This window comes from Natator depressus, chromosome 11 (genome assembly GCF_965152275.1).
Source record: "Natator depressus isolate rNatDep1 chromosome 11, rNatDep2.hap1, whole genome shotgun sequence".
Taxonomy (NCBI): domain Eukaryota; kingdom Metazoa; phylum Chordata; order Testudines; family Cheloniidae; genus Natator; species Natator depressus.
The window spans coordinates 73,756,239-73,772,360 of NC_134244.1; the positions used below are offsets into that span (position 1 = coordinate 73,756,239).

Consider the following 16,122-nt stretch of genomic DNA (forward strand, 5'->3'; position numbering starts at 1 on the left):
CTGCTTCTTTTCTGAAACCAGTTATACTTTTGGCCTTCACTAGATGGCAATGAGCTCCACAGGTTGACTGTGCGTTGTGTGAAGAAATATTTCTTTTTGGTTGCTTTAAACCTGCTGCCTATTAATTTCATTCCTTGGTTCTTGTATTATGTGAAGGGGTAAGTAACACTTCCTTGTTCACTTTCTCCACACCCGTCACAATTTTATAGACCTCTGCCCTATCCCCCCTTAGCCGTCTCTTTCCCAAGCTGAAAAGTCCCAGTCATTTTAATTTCTCCTCAGAGTGAAGCTGTTCCAGGCCCTTAAACATTTTTGTTGCCATTCTCTGCACCTTTCCATTTCTAATATAGCTTTTCTGAGATGGGGCAACCAGAACTGCCTACGGTATTCAAGATATGAGCGTACCATGGGTTTATATAAATTTATTATGATATTTACTGTCTTATGATCTACCCCCTTTCTAATAGTTCCTAACATTCTGTTAGCTTTTATTAATACCACTGCACATTGAGTGGATGTTTTCAGAGAACTATCCACAATGAGTCCAAGATCTCTTTCTTGAGTAGAAACAGGTAAGTAAGGCCTGATCATTTTATATGTCTAGTTGGGATTATGTTTTCCAATGTGCATCACTTTGCATTTATCCACATCGAATTTCATCTGCCACTTTGTTCCCCAGTTTTTTGAGATCCCTTCATAATTCTTCACAGTCTGTTTTGGACTTAACTATCTTGAGTAATTTTGTATCATCTGCAAGTTTTACCATCTCATTGTTTACCTCTTTTTCAGACCTTTTATTAGTATGTTGAGCAACACTGGTCCCAGTACAGATTCCTGAAGGACATCACGATTTACCTCTCTTCTTTCTGAAAACTGACCATCTATTCCTACTCTTTGTGTCCTGTCTTTTAAGCAGGTACTGATCCATGAAAGCACCTTCCCTCTTATCCCATAGCAGCTTACTTTGCTTAAGAGCCTTTGGTGAGGGGCCTTGCCAAAGGCTTTCTGAAAGTCAAGGTACCCTGCACGTACTGGATCACCCTTCTCCACATGTTTGTTGACCCCCTTCAAAAAATTCTAATAGATTAATGCAGCATGATTTCCCTCTACAAATGCCACGTTGACTTTTCCCCCAACAAATCATGTTCACCTATGTGTCTGGTACTTCTGTTCTTTACCATAGTATCAACCAATTTGTCTGGTACTGAAGTTAGGCTGTAGCTGCCAGGCTCGGTTCTGGAGACTTTTTGTTTTTAAATAAGAATTCTCTTCATCACCCCCTTGAGAACTGCGATGTTCCAGCACAGAGAGAAGTCAGATACAAACCGAAATACTCTTGCCTGAAGCTTGCAGCGTAACACAATGTTTTGTTTTTTAGAATCCAGAATCTTAACACCCAAGAACCCAAAACAGAGAGGGGCTGCTCCCTAAGGCAGCAGGCACAACTTCCACCTTGCAGGGCCCTCGAGCTCAGTCTCTAGCCCAGGCCCAAATGTCTACACTGCAATTTAACAGCCCCTTAGCCCAAGCTCCACAAGCCTGAGTCAGCTGGCATGGGCCAGCCATGGGTTTTGAATTGCCGTGTAGACATATCCAAAGAGAACTAAGCTTATTCAGATGTTTCCAAGAAGTGCTCAACATGTTGAAGGTCCAGGCCAATAAATAGGAGACACAATGATAAATACTTTCTGCCCATGTCTGTGGCATCTCAGTCCAGCCATGTGCGGCACGGCCGGGCACTGACCTGCTATGGAAATCGCTGACTCTCTCTCCTGGTCGAGTCGGGGGTTCCTGACACAGCAGGACACTTTATGGTTGGACTCTTCTGTTAGAACAATGGCAATCTCTGTTTGAAACAGGCCACCGGCCTCTTGGGATATTTTTTCAGAGGCTGATGGTAAGAGCTTCCCCTGGAGATCTCTCCACTGAGCCTCAGGCTCTGGGTACCATCCAGATGATCGACACACCACCTGGATCTCTCCATCCTGATGTCCCTCTACAGAGATATCAGGATCGGAGCCCAAACCTACAGAAGAAATAAATAAATTTGTGATAACCCAGTAATGAGCCAAAAGCTTTATTACACTGTTATCAAAAGCCATTTCCTATCAAACTAATAATTGAATGTGAGTCCACGAGTGCAGCTGGTCACCTAATTTGGCCAGATTCCTATTTGATATAGAGTAGAATTAATGTTAATGTCAGTGCTGTTCTATGCACAAACTTTCTCCAGTTTAGTTAACCTGGTTTAGTTAATCAAGTGCAAATCCCTTAAATCAAGACTTAAACTAAATCAATATAAGCCATTTCCAAACTCGTTTCAGAGGGTCCACCTGGATGTTTGCCCTAGTTCAGCAGTTCTCAAATTTTAGCAACCTAAGGACCCCCATTTTGATTTCAAATTTTCAGCAAACCCCCTAGCCCAACCTGCTCAGCACCAGGCCCTGCTCTCACTCCACCCCTTCCCCCAAGACCCCATCCTCGCCCCACCTCTTCCTGCCCCTGCTCCACCCCTGCCCCTCCTCTTCCCCACCTCTTTCTATCCCCTCCCCTGAGCACACCCCGTCTCTGCTCCTTCCTCTCCCTCCCAGGCCCTGCTGCACACCACTGAACAGCTGTTCCCCAGCACACAGGAAGCACTGGGAGGGAGGAGGCGGTGTTGAGGGAGGAAGGGAAGGAGTTGATCAGTGGGGTCCGTGCACCCCCTGGAGTACCTGGGGGTCCACGGACCCAGTTTGAAAAACTCTTCACTAGTTCATTGAAACCAGTGTATGTGTATGTGTAAACAAGCCTTAAATAATTCACTAATAAAAAACTTTATTATAGGGGAATTCAGGTTGCCTTGGCAGGGCCTTGTATCCTTCCAGAATGCTGAAATGGGTAGCAGAAAACTGATACCTCTCAGAGCCAGGAAATACACTCACCAAAACAGAAACACAAACCATGGGCGGCAGGGAAAGCTGAGCCTTCCCAAACAGCCAGGATGTGGCCCATCCACACTCCGCCCCTTCTCCCCGTCCGGCTTCTCACTCTGCAGGTGTCCGGCTCTTCCGGGGCTGCCAGCCTGCTGATGCTCTGGGGCCAGGGGAGCTGGGGCTGCTCTGCCCGGCTTCGGAGTCCTGGCACACCGGGGCCGGGAAGGCAGGGGCCTTGCTGCCTAACAGCCCAGTGCTTTGGGGCCAGGAGGGCTGCGGCCACGCTGTCTGGCCTCCTCACACTCCAGGGCCGCGTGGTGCTCCGTGGCCGGGAGGGCTGGTCCCTTGGGCCCTCCCAATGTACTGGTCGACAGCCTGGTGCTTTGGGGCCAGGAGGGCTGTGGCCACACTGCCCAGTGTAATGGCAAAAACAACAGCCAGCAAATTTTCCTACTCCAGCCCTCCCGGCCCCGGAGCACCAGGGGTAGGAAAATTTGCTGGTTGCTGTTTTTGCCATTACATTGGCACTCCAGCTTGGAAAGCCTGGAGCTGCACTGCCGGGCCTCCTGGTTCTCGGGGTCGGGGGGAGGAGGGGGCTAACCTGGGGCAGGGACCAGTGGCCACAATGGAAGGGGGCTGGGGGCACAGGGCAGGGGCCAAGCCCACAATGTGAGCCGGGCTCCATTGAGCACAGAGGGGATGAGGCCTCGGGTGGAAGGGGCAGGGCTGGGTCGGGGGAGAGATGGGGGCTGTCGCAAACACTTGATAAGGTCACACTGGGGATTTTTTATTACTGATGAGCTGAACTGAAATAAAATTATCTTAATTTGAAGCAAGGGTCTTGTGAATTCAAATGGATTTCTTTATTGCGGGGTCAGTCTGTGGGCAGAGAGGCCCTTAGGTTGCTTGGAAATTGCATACAGACCATCCGAGAAAGGGAAAACAACCGCCCAGGAGAGACAAAGAAGGGATGGGTGTCTGGTGCCATTTCCACTCGGGAGTCTTCACCAGAAAAGCACAGGCTAGCAGGGGTTCTCACAATAATTTTTTTGGTGGCCTAAGTGTGTGCAGCCACTCTGGTGGCCACTCTGAAAAATCCCTCTCCGACCTGCAGCCCTTAAGCAATAGCCCACCCTGAGGAAGGTGAGTCAGGAACTCACTGGCCAGCTGCAAAGTCCCAGCCTCCCCATGCCTTGGCCGGGCGGGAGCCGGGCAACTGCCCAGGGGAGTGCCTCAGTGACCGAACCCTGCTGACAAGAGCCTCCTCCAGTGCCATTCACACTGGCCCCACATGTCTCCAGAGGCACATGGAAATGACGAAAAACACACGTACAAGTGTGCCAGAGCTGTGGGCTATGATTGTTTGTCTTACAGAAGCAATTAGAGGTCCCAGCTGAGACTGCGTCCCCAGCGGGCTGGGCGTCATGCACACATCCTAGGAGACAGTCTGCGCTGAAGAGTTTACAGTCTCAACAGGCATGATGGAGAAAGGGTGAGCGAGGAAACAGAGGCACAGAGACCTGCCCAAATTCTTGCACAGCTCAGTAGCAAAGGCAAGACTGGAACCCTGTCCCTTGACGCTCAGTCGACGGCTCTATCCACCAGGTAACCCTGCCTCTCACGTATTGCTGGTCTAGCATATGTGCACCTGCTTCACATTCTCCAGTGAGGCTGGGTGAGCGGCCCCATAATTCTGCCAGCTCCTGAGCAGGGACAAGGGACTGGCTTTCCCGTTGATGAACACAGACCGTGCCTCTCGCCACAGACACTTCGCGGCAGGTCTGAAGGGTTGAATAAGAACCACTGGAAGGAGCTGTGCACAGTTGAACTGATGGGCAGGGAGGCTAAACTCTTCCACCACTTTCACTTGCAAACGTAATTTTAGAAACATATTTGTAATCCCCTTGGGCTTAGAGAAGCCCCTTTAACACCTGCCTCAGGCAGAGGAAGGGCTGGGTGTTCCAGAGGGAGGAGGGTGGAGAGAGGGAGAGGACAGGGGCGTAGGCGCCGACTCCGTGGGTGCTGCGGGGCTGGAGCACCCATGGAGAAAAATTAGTGGGTGCACCCATGGGCAGCCAAGCCCCAGTGGCAGGCGGTGGGCTACAGGACCCTGTATATCAACCACAGTTACCCTGTGAGTGCAAGACATGAGGCCAGACATTAGCGTGAGGAGGATCAGCTATTGTTTGGCCCCAGGGGTGCACAAGAGAGTTGTAATAAACACAACATATTCATATCACCCAACTTTTTAGGCGTGTTTGTGTATTTTATTAACCCCGTAAATGTAACCCATGAATGCTACCCCAGACTCCAAAGAGTCACAACACTCTTCGAGACAATCTGAGTATTTGTGTGGATTTTAGAGCCCTTAGAAAAAACAGTCAACTAGAATAAACCTTCACCAGAGCATAGCTACTGCCCCACTGTAATGAGATAAATCAGGTGTCATCTCACAATGAATCTTTGATCCACTTATGACCCTATTGAAGACATCAAAGTATCACAACAAGTTACTGACCTGCCACCTGTAGTTCCAATAAAGCGTCTTCATAAGCCACTCTAGACTGAAAAAAACACTTGTACTGTCCATCGTCGGAGGGTCGGATATCGCGTATTCTCAGGGAAACACTCCCATCCGTGATGTGGTCTTTTCAGAGCTCAGTCCTTCCTTGATATTCTGGCATCTGCTCCCCACACTGATCCTGCCCATCGTGGTACAGATGCACAACTGCAGAGTACGGGGACCTGAACCATCTCACCTCCATGCTCTGAGCATCCATCCTGGGGGAAAGGTGGCAGGGCTGGTACTTCTCTGGAGCTGTTATCTGTCCCACAAGAAATTACGCCCCATCATTTGTATATCCTGCAGGAGATGGGGTAACCCTCCCCCACGGAGTAGATTACAGTCCGGAGCCCACAAAGATACATATAGAACGGATCGATACTGTGAAGTTCCACTCCGTATGCTTTATGAAAATAGGCTTATGAATCTGAAAATGACATAGCTGGAATGTGCTTTATGCAAAAGGTCTCTTGTAACATATCACTGAAAAAGTTATAATGTGCTGCATTTGATTTTCCTATTTGTATGCATCTATCGTTCTTATAGAAATATGAGGTATGAACTTGTATTACTGGTGTAGTCAGACCAGGTGAGGGCAGTCAATGGGGCATCAGGAACTTGGTGACTGCCATTGACAGGACAATTGGCTGTAAATGGCCTGGTTTACCTTAAAGCCTTCCTGTGTATGGGTCAGGCAACCTAGGAAGAATGGAGACTGGGGTCTTACACAGACATGTGACCATGTCACCTGATACTGAAATCCATCTTGAAGCGGGTACTTTTCCAGAGTGGGGGTGGGATTCCAAACAAGGGTTTCCCCGCCTTAGGGAAATTCTATATAAGGCGGGGGAAGTAAACAATGAGGGTCTTCATCTGGCTTAAGAGATGGCCTCCCCACCCCAAGGAGATACCTGAAAGTATCTGGAAACAAAAGAACTGTGACTACAGGGGTGGGAGAGAACAGGCTGGACCCAGGTCAGAAAAGGCAACTGACCTGGGAAGCATTTTACTTGAAATAACATCGAGGGTGAGAAGTTATCATCTGTAACTGATTTCTTAGTGTATTAAGCTGAGCCGTGCGTGTTTTGGTTTATCTTGCATTATGATTTACTTTGTTCTGTCTGTTATTACTTAAAACCACTTAAATCCTACTTTTTATACTTAATAAAATCGTTTTTGTTTATTAATAAACCCAGTGCAAGTAATTGTTACCTGGGGGAAAAACAGTTGTGCACGTCTCTCTTTCAGTGATATAGAGGGTGAACATTTTATGAGTTTACCCTGTATAAGCTTTATACAGAGTAAAATGGATTTATTTGGGGTTCAGGCTCCCAGAAAGGCTGAACACTGGGCGCTGGGAAAGTCCCTGTTAACTGAGAAGCCCCACGGCTGAGTGAATCTCAGTTTCTGTGAACTGCAGAGGGGCGTGGCCCAACCTCTGAGTCTGGGCTGGAGCTGAATTAGAGTGTCTGGCTCAGCAAGACAAGAGTGGAGGGGCACCCGTTCTGGCAGGAGGGTTGTTCTCTGTGGTACCCCAGAGCATCAAGTGACAGTCTCCAGGGGGTCTCTGTGACCGAACCCATCACAGATACTATCTAGGGAGAGGGTGCAGAATAGACAGAATATTCATGATGTTAATTTGATAGTCCCCAAATACGGCATGTGGTTGCCATATCTGTCACCCAGAGTTCACAGGTGAATGTTATACACTGTCCCTATCATCGCTGAACAGGGCTGAACACTTCTCACAAGCACCTTGGGTATAATGGGTAATGGGGAGGGGGGGCTGGTTCTCTGACACACCAAGGACTTTTCATGCTGCTCCAGTGCAGTGCCCTCCCTGACTGCTGTAAGGATGGTGTAAGGGCCAGCAGGATGTGAAAAGAGATCATTGCCACTGTGCAGGTAAAGTCAGAAGTCAGATAATGAAGAGGGAGAAGGAGGCAGATAGAAAAGTGCAGGGGGCAGAGAACCAGCCATTGTGGAACTGAACAGAAAGGGGGGGGTCTCTGGGCAGAGACTCAGCATCCAGAGCGACAAAGAGAGCTGGTTAAATTAGCAGAATGGAAACCACAGCAGGAGGGAACCAAAATGTCTGTGTAGCTGTGGGGGCAGCCCCGGGGGTGCCATGGGATATGATAAGACTTTCACTGAGGGCACAGAATGAAGAAGGCCTCACTCTCACCCCTAGACGGCTGTGCCTAGTGCAGTGTGAATGACTTGTGGGTTTTAATTTCATAACTGGGGAGTTGGGAAGTCATGATTTGTTTGTGGCTGAAGAGTCTGATCTGTGACTTACATGGTCCAGCGGTGTAGTGTAGCGGAATTGTGTAGTGTCCCTTTAAATAGTTTGTGAGCCCAGTAACGGCGCTCACCATGTTCTATGTCTTAGAAGCCTCCAGTCAGAGCAGCAGTGTGTGTATAACTAGGCCTGACTAGATTGTGTATAGATAAACACCATCACTAGGACCCAGCTGTGCTCTGTGGTTTATGGTCGTTGTGTAAAGAGCAAAAGACCAGGGCTGGATTTAGGGGCAGGCGACCCAGCCAACCACCTGGAGTGCCAGGATTGGTGGGCGCCAGGCTCGGGGGGTGCCAGGCTTGGGGTCCTGTGTCTGTTAGTGACAAAAGGGAAAACAGAATGTTTGAAGTGAAATGTTTCAAGTATAGATGTTAGTACATTCCAGTTATTCCTACAATTAAAAATTTTCTTTGAGGAAACTTTTTTTTTTTTTGCTTATATAGGCATGAATAGATACAGATGTACAGATCCTAGCATGCCCATTTATTGTCTTATATGACAGGGATAAATCATGCATGCAAATCGTGCATCAAAGCCATGAAATGGGCTACAAATACAATAAAAGAAAAGTATTCAAAAATTTAACAAATGGAAGGGGGGGGCAATAAAGAAACGCTCCTCGCCGAGGGCACCATTTGGTCTAGGGCTGGCCCTGCAAAAAGCAGACGTGGTTTACGAGACAAGGCAGGGAAGCGAGGTGGATGGTGATGACCAGCAAGAGAACATCAGCAAACCCAGCGAGGAGCCCAGAGCTCCTACCTGACACCAGACTGTGAACCTGTAGAGCGAGGCAGAGAGCGACGTAGCTGGGCAGAGCGGAGCTCACTGTGGAGCCGGGAGAGAACGAGGGAACCTTCCCCATCATCGTAGCTGGGTCTGGGGAACAGGAGAAATAACCAACCAGATGGTGAGTGAGTGGGACGCGGTGACAGCGACACAGGGCAGTGGGGAGGAGGTAACAAGCACCAGAAGGGAAGGGATTTCCCCCACAGGTCTCGCCTGCCTGGCTCCGAGCAGGGTCAGATGTCACTGGGCCAGCAGCCGGTCCATACCACACTCACACCATGGCTGCACCTGTGGAGATGTCTGGTGTAATTTAGATTGCAATAGGACATCTACACTGAACACATCACCGGCCACTGACAGTGCCAGGGGGCATGAGGTGGAGCGACATGGTGCATCAACTATGAGAGAGGGACCGAGAGACTTTGTCCGTTGGACCATATGAACTGGAGCCATAAACTCACTGAACGTTAAATCTCATCAAATGAGGGTCAATCCATCCTCATCATCGTATTCACTCACTATACTCCACACCTGAACATAGCCATTATATGAACAACATGCCCTCATATCTCAATGTCTGTCCTTTGACCCGTTAACCTTTTACCCCCAGTCGGGGATATTGCAGATTATGTATTCCTTAGCCACCCGATCTTAAACCGAACTTCGCAGCCCTTGATAATCTGTACGTTATTCCCTGATAACCTGAAACTTCTGTGCTTAAATTCTGTACTGTTCACTTTTTTAAAAAACATCATCTTAATAAAAATTTTAAATCTGTAAACTCTCCAGGGCAAGGATGGTTCCTCACTACTGGTGTGTCCAGGGCACAGCACAATGGGGCCCGCATCTTGGTTGGGCCATTTAGGAGTTACTGTAATATAAATAAATAAATAAGAAAGGAGGTATTAAGGAGAGCAAGTGAGTGCACGCAATGCCTCTGAGCGTGGTACAAGCACCGGCCTATGGCCAGGACTCAGGGTGGTGCTCCGGGGCAGGGGGTGGCTGGGGTGTCCTGGGACTGGGGGGCCAGTGGCTATGGTGGGGGGGCACCGGCAGGGAGGGGGGCGGGGACTTGGGCAGAATGGGAGAGGCCCGGGGCTAGGGTCCTGCAACGGGCAGGTCACGTGCTGCCCATAGGTGAGGGCTCTCGGAGGATCTCCCAAAGAGCAAATCAGCCCCCGGCCCCAGTGATTTTACATGTCAGTGACCCACCCAACATCTCCAGTGCTGGTGCAATGTCAGGGTTGAATTAGGATCAAGGTCACCACATCTCTGTGGCCCCTCAGCTCCGCAACGTTTAAACAATTCTAAAGTGAGATTCCCAGAGGCGGTCTGGTCTGTGCTCCTGTCTCTGAGAGCCGGTAACACGGCTTCGGTGCCTATGCCTGTCGGGTCCTTAGGCTTCCTAGGTGTGTCTGCAATCTGCGGGTACCGGGCGTAGGCGTGCCCAAGTGACTGCATACGCTGGGCATCACCTCTGGCTGGTTGGGGGCTCACGGGAGGGCTCGTGGATCTCTTTTTGGAGTCTTTTTCCTACGTTCACCCTCTGGAGGGAGAAGGCTGGGGCGCTGGCACGCATGGCCAAGGAGACTTGGGACCAGGTCAGCCGCCTCTTGGATGGCTTCCTCCATAAGGAGAAGTTTCAATTTTAGTTCCTGGTATTTTCAGGATCTGTGTGAAGGGGTGTACGACCCCTCGTTAGGCCACCAGGGACAGACCAGTCGCTGCAGGCCTCAGAAGGCCACGTCCCCTCAGCCTTGCTGCACCCGCTCCCAGTGGAAGCGACAGATAAAAGGAGGCGGCCCAGCCCAGCCTGGGCCGGCTGAGGAGGAGGAAGGACGTGTGTTGCAAGCTCCTGCAGAGAGGCCGGAGGCTCCCCAAGCAGTGGGAACCTGAGACCCGGACTGCACTGTGAGCGGCCAGGCAAGCGCAGAGGTTGACAGGGATGCTGAGCTGCGGCGAGCCGAGAGGTGTATGAGAAGCGCCCTGGGGTAGGAAGAGACCCAGGGAACGTAGTAGGAGCTGATGGTTCATCCCTTAACGTGCAATTCCCTGGCTTCATCGGGCCCTGGGTCGGCACCCGGTGGAGCTGGATGGGCCCGGCTGACCCTGCCACTCCCCCACTTCCCGCTAGGTTTGGCTACTATTTGTTCTGCCCGGCCCAGAGGGCCAGAACCCCAACGGTGGTTGCCTCCTCCAGCCAGGATGCTCAGGGGCCACAGACTGTTTGTTTGTTTGTTTGTTTTGCCCCCCCGGGGGCGATGAACTGACTATTTGTTCTGCCCAGCCCAGAAGGTCAGGAACCCGAACTGTTACTGTCGGCCACGGGCAGGAGGCTCGGAGGCTACAGACTGCTTGTTCTACCCTGCCTGCGGGCTGATATTTGCTCAGCCCTGCCAGGGATCCTGAGACCCCACGGTTGCAATTATTTGATCCCACAGGGAGTCCAGACACGTGTGTGACGGCATGGGGGGCGGGTGGAACCTGCGCTTGGGGACGCTAGCCCCTGGCCTGGCCCATCCCTTCTGGCTCAGGCTCTTCCCCTCCCACCAGAGCCCAGAGCCCCACCCTGCACGGCCACCACCACCTTCCCCCACCCCCGGGCTGCCTGAGTGCCCCCAGCCCCAGAGAGCCAGGCGGGTGGCGCAGCCCTGCTCCCGCAGCCCCGGAGCACCAGGCAGTGGGGTGGGTGGCGTGGCCCCCCTACCCCAGTCCCAGAGCACGGGCAGTTGGGCAGGCAACATGGTCCCCCTCCTCCAGCCCCGGAGCACCAGGTGGGCACCTCCCCTTAGCCCCAGAGCACCCCCTCAGCCCCGGAGTGCCGGGTGGGAGGGCAGGCAGCATGCCCCCCCACCAGCACCAGAGCACAGGCCGGGCCCCACTAGCCCCAGCCTGGGGCCCTGGCCATGGGGGGAAGAGCCCCCCACAGCACAGCACCAGGAAGCAGGAAGAGGCCTGGGGGTGGAGCGTCAGTGGGGCCATGCAAGGCTGTTTGGGGAGGCTCAGCCTTTCCCGGCCTTCGATACCCACTACCTCTGTGTGAGGAAGTGTGCGACCTTCACACTGGATCTATGAGCGTGGCCCCCTTTAACAAACAGCCCCCGCCCATCACAATCTGACGTTCAGTTGGTGAGAGAAACCCACTAAAACGTGAGTCTACAATTCCCTGGTCCTCTTTGCTCCTAGACTTAGGGCTAGGTTCAGAAAGATTTAGGCGCTTTTCGTCAGTAAAACTTTCGTTGGCCCAGGGTGTGTTTTTTTCAAACTCTTGACCGACACAAAAGTTGTACTGATAAAAGTGAAGCGTAAACACAACCCTGGAATGTGACTCACAAAAGCCAGCACGCTACGCATGGACCTGCCTATGCTGACAATGGGAGGTGCCAGCCACAGCCAGGAACCCTCTTTGGAGATACCCGCATCTGCTGGGTTTGCAAGAAGCCAGGGGAAACGACATGTCCCTCCCACCTTTGTAGCCCCCTGGTTAGAGCACTCACCTGGGACGTGAGCGACCCAGGTGACAGCCCCCCTCTGCCTGAGGGTGAGAAGGGATTTGGACAGGGATCCGCTCTTTTCAGGAGCGTGCTCTGAGCACTAAGCTATGGGATACTGTGCTGTGAGGCCCCGTCAGTCTGTCCTAGTGAAGCTGTTGCCCTCTGGATAAATAATTAAAGCTGAATTGGAGCAGGGGGACTGGACTCTGGTCTCCCACCTTGTGGATGGGTACGCTAACCACCCTCCGATAGCGTCAGTCTCATGCGTGTGTTTTCTTGTGCTCTCTCCCTCTCCTTCAAAGAGTGATCTGGGCCAGAGCCTGAGAGAGGGAACATAAACATGAGTAGGACCCGCTTGCCGGGGGGTTACAGCACTGACCAGCGTCCAGGCCTGTGTCTCCAGCGCAGCTTTAACTGGAGAGACAGAGAATGCCTCACATCAGCATAGCCCCATGGTTCGAGCACCCTCCTGAGTCACCAGCTGCCCGGGGGGCCTCTTACCATAACCCAGCTGTGGCTCTGAGGCCCCAGCCCCGTCTGGAACCAGGTCGGGGGAAGAGCCGTGCAGACAGCTGTGCGGAGCTTCAGACCCTCCACCTGCCCTGGGCCGGGGATGGAGAATGGGGATATGGGCTGGGGGCTGTTCTCAGGCCCGCCCAGCCTGGGCACACGGGAGGTCTGTGGCTCCCCAGCCCTGCTCCGGCTTCCAGCTTGGCTGGGGGGCAGGGCCTTGAGGGAAAGAAGGGGGGCAGGGGCGGGGCCATGGAGGGAGCAGGAGCTCCTGGCAACTTACAAATGTAGATTTTTTGTTTTGTTCCAGAACTGCACTCAAAAGGAAAACAGTGTAAACGTTTAGCGCCTACAAGGCCACCGGACGTTGAGAAGAGGCGTTCGCAAGGCACTTTTGTAGCCAGCATTGCATGGTAGTTATGTGCCAGGGATGCTAAACATTCGTATGCCCCTGCATGCCTTTGCCACCATTCCAGAGGACATGCTTCCATGCTGATGATACTCGTTAAAAAAAAGTAATGTGTGAATTAAATTGGTGACTCAGCTCCTTGGGGGAGAATTGTCTGTCTCCTGCTCTGTTTTTCCTGCACTCTGCCACAGATTTCATCTCCTAGCCATCTCGGATGATGACCCAACACGTGGTGTTCGTTTTAAGAACACTTTCACTGCAGATCTGACAAAAGGCCAAGAAGGACCAATGTGAGATTTCTAAAGATAGCCATAGGACTTGACCCAAGAGTTAAGAGTCTGAAATTGGACTCCAAAATTTGAGCGGGATGAGGTGTGGCGCATGCTTTCAGAAGTCTGAAAAGAGCAACACGCCAATGTGGAAACGACAAGATCCAAACCACCGAACAAGAAAATCAACCTTCCGCTGGTGACATCTCAATCTGTCATCAACACGGACGCATGACCTCTGGAATGGTGGTTGAAACGCGAAGGGACGTATGATTCTTCAGCACATCTGGGCTGTCAATATGCTGCGATGCCAGCTACAACAGTGCCCTGTGAATGCCTGGTCTCCCTTTTAGGTGACACTGTAAACGAGAAGTGGGCAACATGAGCTCCTGCAAATGTCAACAAACCTGTTTGTCTGAGCGACTGGCTGAACAAGTAGTAGGACTGAGAGGGCTTGTGGCCTTTCAAGTTTTTCATCGTTTTATTTTTGAATGCAGTTATTCCACTTCTGTTACGTGTGAAAAATGCAGATTTTTCTTCCCCATAATTACAGCACTTACTCCTAGACGACATTTGCTGACTGGCTTTAGCAAGAATCATGAAAAATGGGTCTTCTCACAGTTAGCACTGACTGTCAGCCCCTGCCATGTCGTGATACCGTTCAAAGCCCCATACACTGGTTTGAGGAAGGTATTTTAGTGCTTGTAGGCCCGGAATGTATTCAGCTGATTTTTAGAGCCCGTTAGACTTTTGGTATGTTTTTCAAAAGCATCTGTTTAAAATAATGTAGGTCTGGGATCGGGCACCTGACAACACAGATGGGGGCCTAGTGGGTTGTCCAAAACAGGTTAGGCACCAGGGGCTAGCTCCACAAAAATATTGAGGTGGGCTTGGCTGCTACTTTCACTTTAGCTACCTAAATCTGACACTGAGATGCTGCCGATCCTCAACCCCCCCACAGCTACGGCCTAAATGAAAGGGGACTGTTGCCCCCTTACTAACAGTCAGTGGGGGTGTTTTGGTTGGCTAGCTCCCAGTCCTAAAAGGGGGAAGGGTCGATGGGAAACCAGGACCCTGAGACTGATAGTCCCCAGGAACAATGGGGAGAGGCCAACGCTCCAGGTCAGCCTGAATGACAGGGCGGGCAGGCTAATGAGGGAGTCAAGAGGCCAGGGGGGTCCCGTCCTCCGTGTGAGCTGGATTTGCCGGGGTCAGACAGACAGAGTGGGGCCGAGCTAAGGAGAAAGCAGGGGCCCGAGCTGAGCTGGGGAGCGGAGCTGTGCCGATCCAGAGGGACCAGTAAAGCAGCCCAGAGAGAGCAGACCTGTCCTGGGAGCAACCAGAGCCCGAGGGGCCAGAGAAGCAGCCCAGGGAGCGGGAGGCAGAGCAGGAACCATGCAGAGACCGAGTGGTGGGGCTGGGGCGGGAGCCGTCCGGAGCTGGGTGCGGTGAGCAGCTGGGGAGAGCAAGGGGGACCCTGGGAAGCGGGCCCTGCACAGGGAGACGCCTCAGCCCAGAGGCTCTGCAGGCCAGGCTTGGATCGTAACCCTACTGGGCGGGGGCGACACTGGGCAGAAGGGTCCTGCCACTTAGCGCCTGAGAGCGTGTGGCCACCACCAGAGCGAGTGTCCAACCCGCAGCATCCCCGCAGCACGGCCAGGGCCAGAGAAGGGGCCTGGGACTTACAAGGAGCAGACTGTGAACTGCCCTGACGTTCCAGAGACGCTGTTTGTGATGTTCCCTGCCACAGAGCGGGGTGATATGTTTCCTTTCACCTTTCCCATTTTTCCTTATTCTTTTTTAAATTAATTGTTGATTAAATAACTTGCATTTGCTTTAAATTGTATGTACTGGTCAGTGGGTCAGGGAAGCGCCCAGTGCAGAGAGTACCCCAGAGTGGGGACACCCTAGCCCCTGTCCTAGGTGACCACCGCAGGGTTGGGGGTCGAGCCCCCCAGGACTCCTGGGCCCAGCCTTGTTGGGGTTACGAGGACTCTGCCAGACAGGAGAGTGGAAGGGGAGTCCTCGAGGGCAGGGAGCCCACTGGGTAAAGGCAGTGGGAGCGAGGACTCAGATCCTTTCGCTAGTCCACTTCACCGGGGTCGTGCAGAAGCCAGGAAATTTCCCCACAAGAGCGGGACTATTCCCCCGCTTACAGGAAGAAGGAGGTGCCTGAAAGTAGGACCCACAAAACCCAGCGTGCGAGGCATCTCCACACCGACGCTAACCAACAGGAAAGGCCGATGGGAGGGGTGTGCCCTGAGCCCCAGCCCTCTCTGGATCTCAGGTTACGAGGTCTGGCTTGGAGAGAGGTACCTCCCCTGGCTCCCTCCCGCCCAGCTTTCCCCCACCCCCTGCCCTGCCCTGCCCTGCCCCGGCCGTACCTGGTTCCAGCCCGGCCCTGCCGCGGGGTGGGACCAATACTGCTGCCAAGGCCATCCCGAGGGGGGTGCGGGCCCGGGGCAAACCCCCCTCTGCCCCAGGCCCGCCCCACTCCACCCCTTCCCCCAAGACCCTGCCTCCTTCCGCCCCTGAAGCAGCAAGATTAATCCCATACATTGGATTAATTGTGACTTATTTGCCAGATTTGAAAAGAGACCAAAAGGACCTGAGTCTCCTCGCTGTCGATAGCCCCCCGCTTGGCCAACCAGCACTGAGACGCTGAGGGGTGGGCGGCTGAGAGGTCTCACCAGAGGTCCCACAGGACGGCCCAGGTCACCATCAGAGCGGATCGCTCTCAGATCCAGAGCCACCTCTTTGTGAGGACCTCCCGCGATGAGAGCAACCCCCCCCCTTGCCCACCCTCCACACACACACCCCTCCTTGGTAGAGAGAGGGAAACAGGGAAAAAAGAAGCAAGAGAAGAGGAGAAAG

At 52.5% G+C, this 16,122-nt stretch overlaps 1 pseudogene; it reads right to left on the bottom strand.

The window, feature by feature from the left end:
* The window catches only part of LOC141996223 (butyrophilin subfamily 1 member A1-like), a 28,900-nt pseudogene that overhangs the window by 9,591 nt on the left and 3,187 nt on the right, over positions 1 to 16,122 (bottom strand).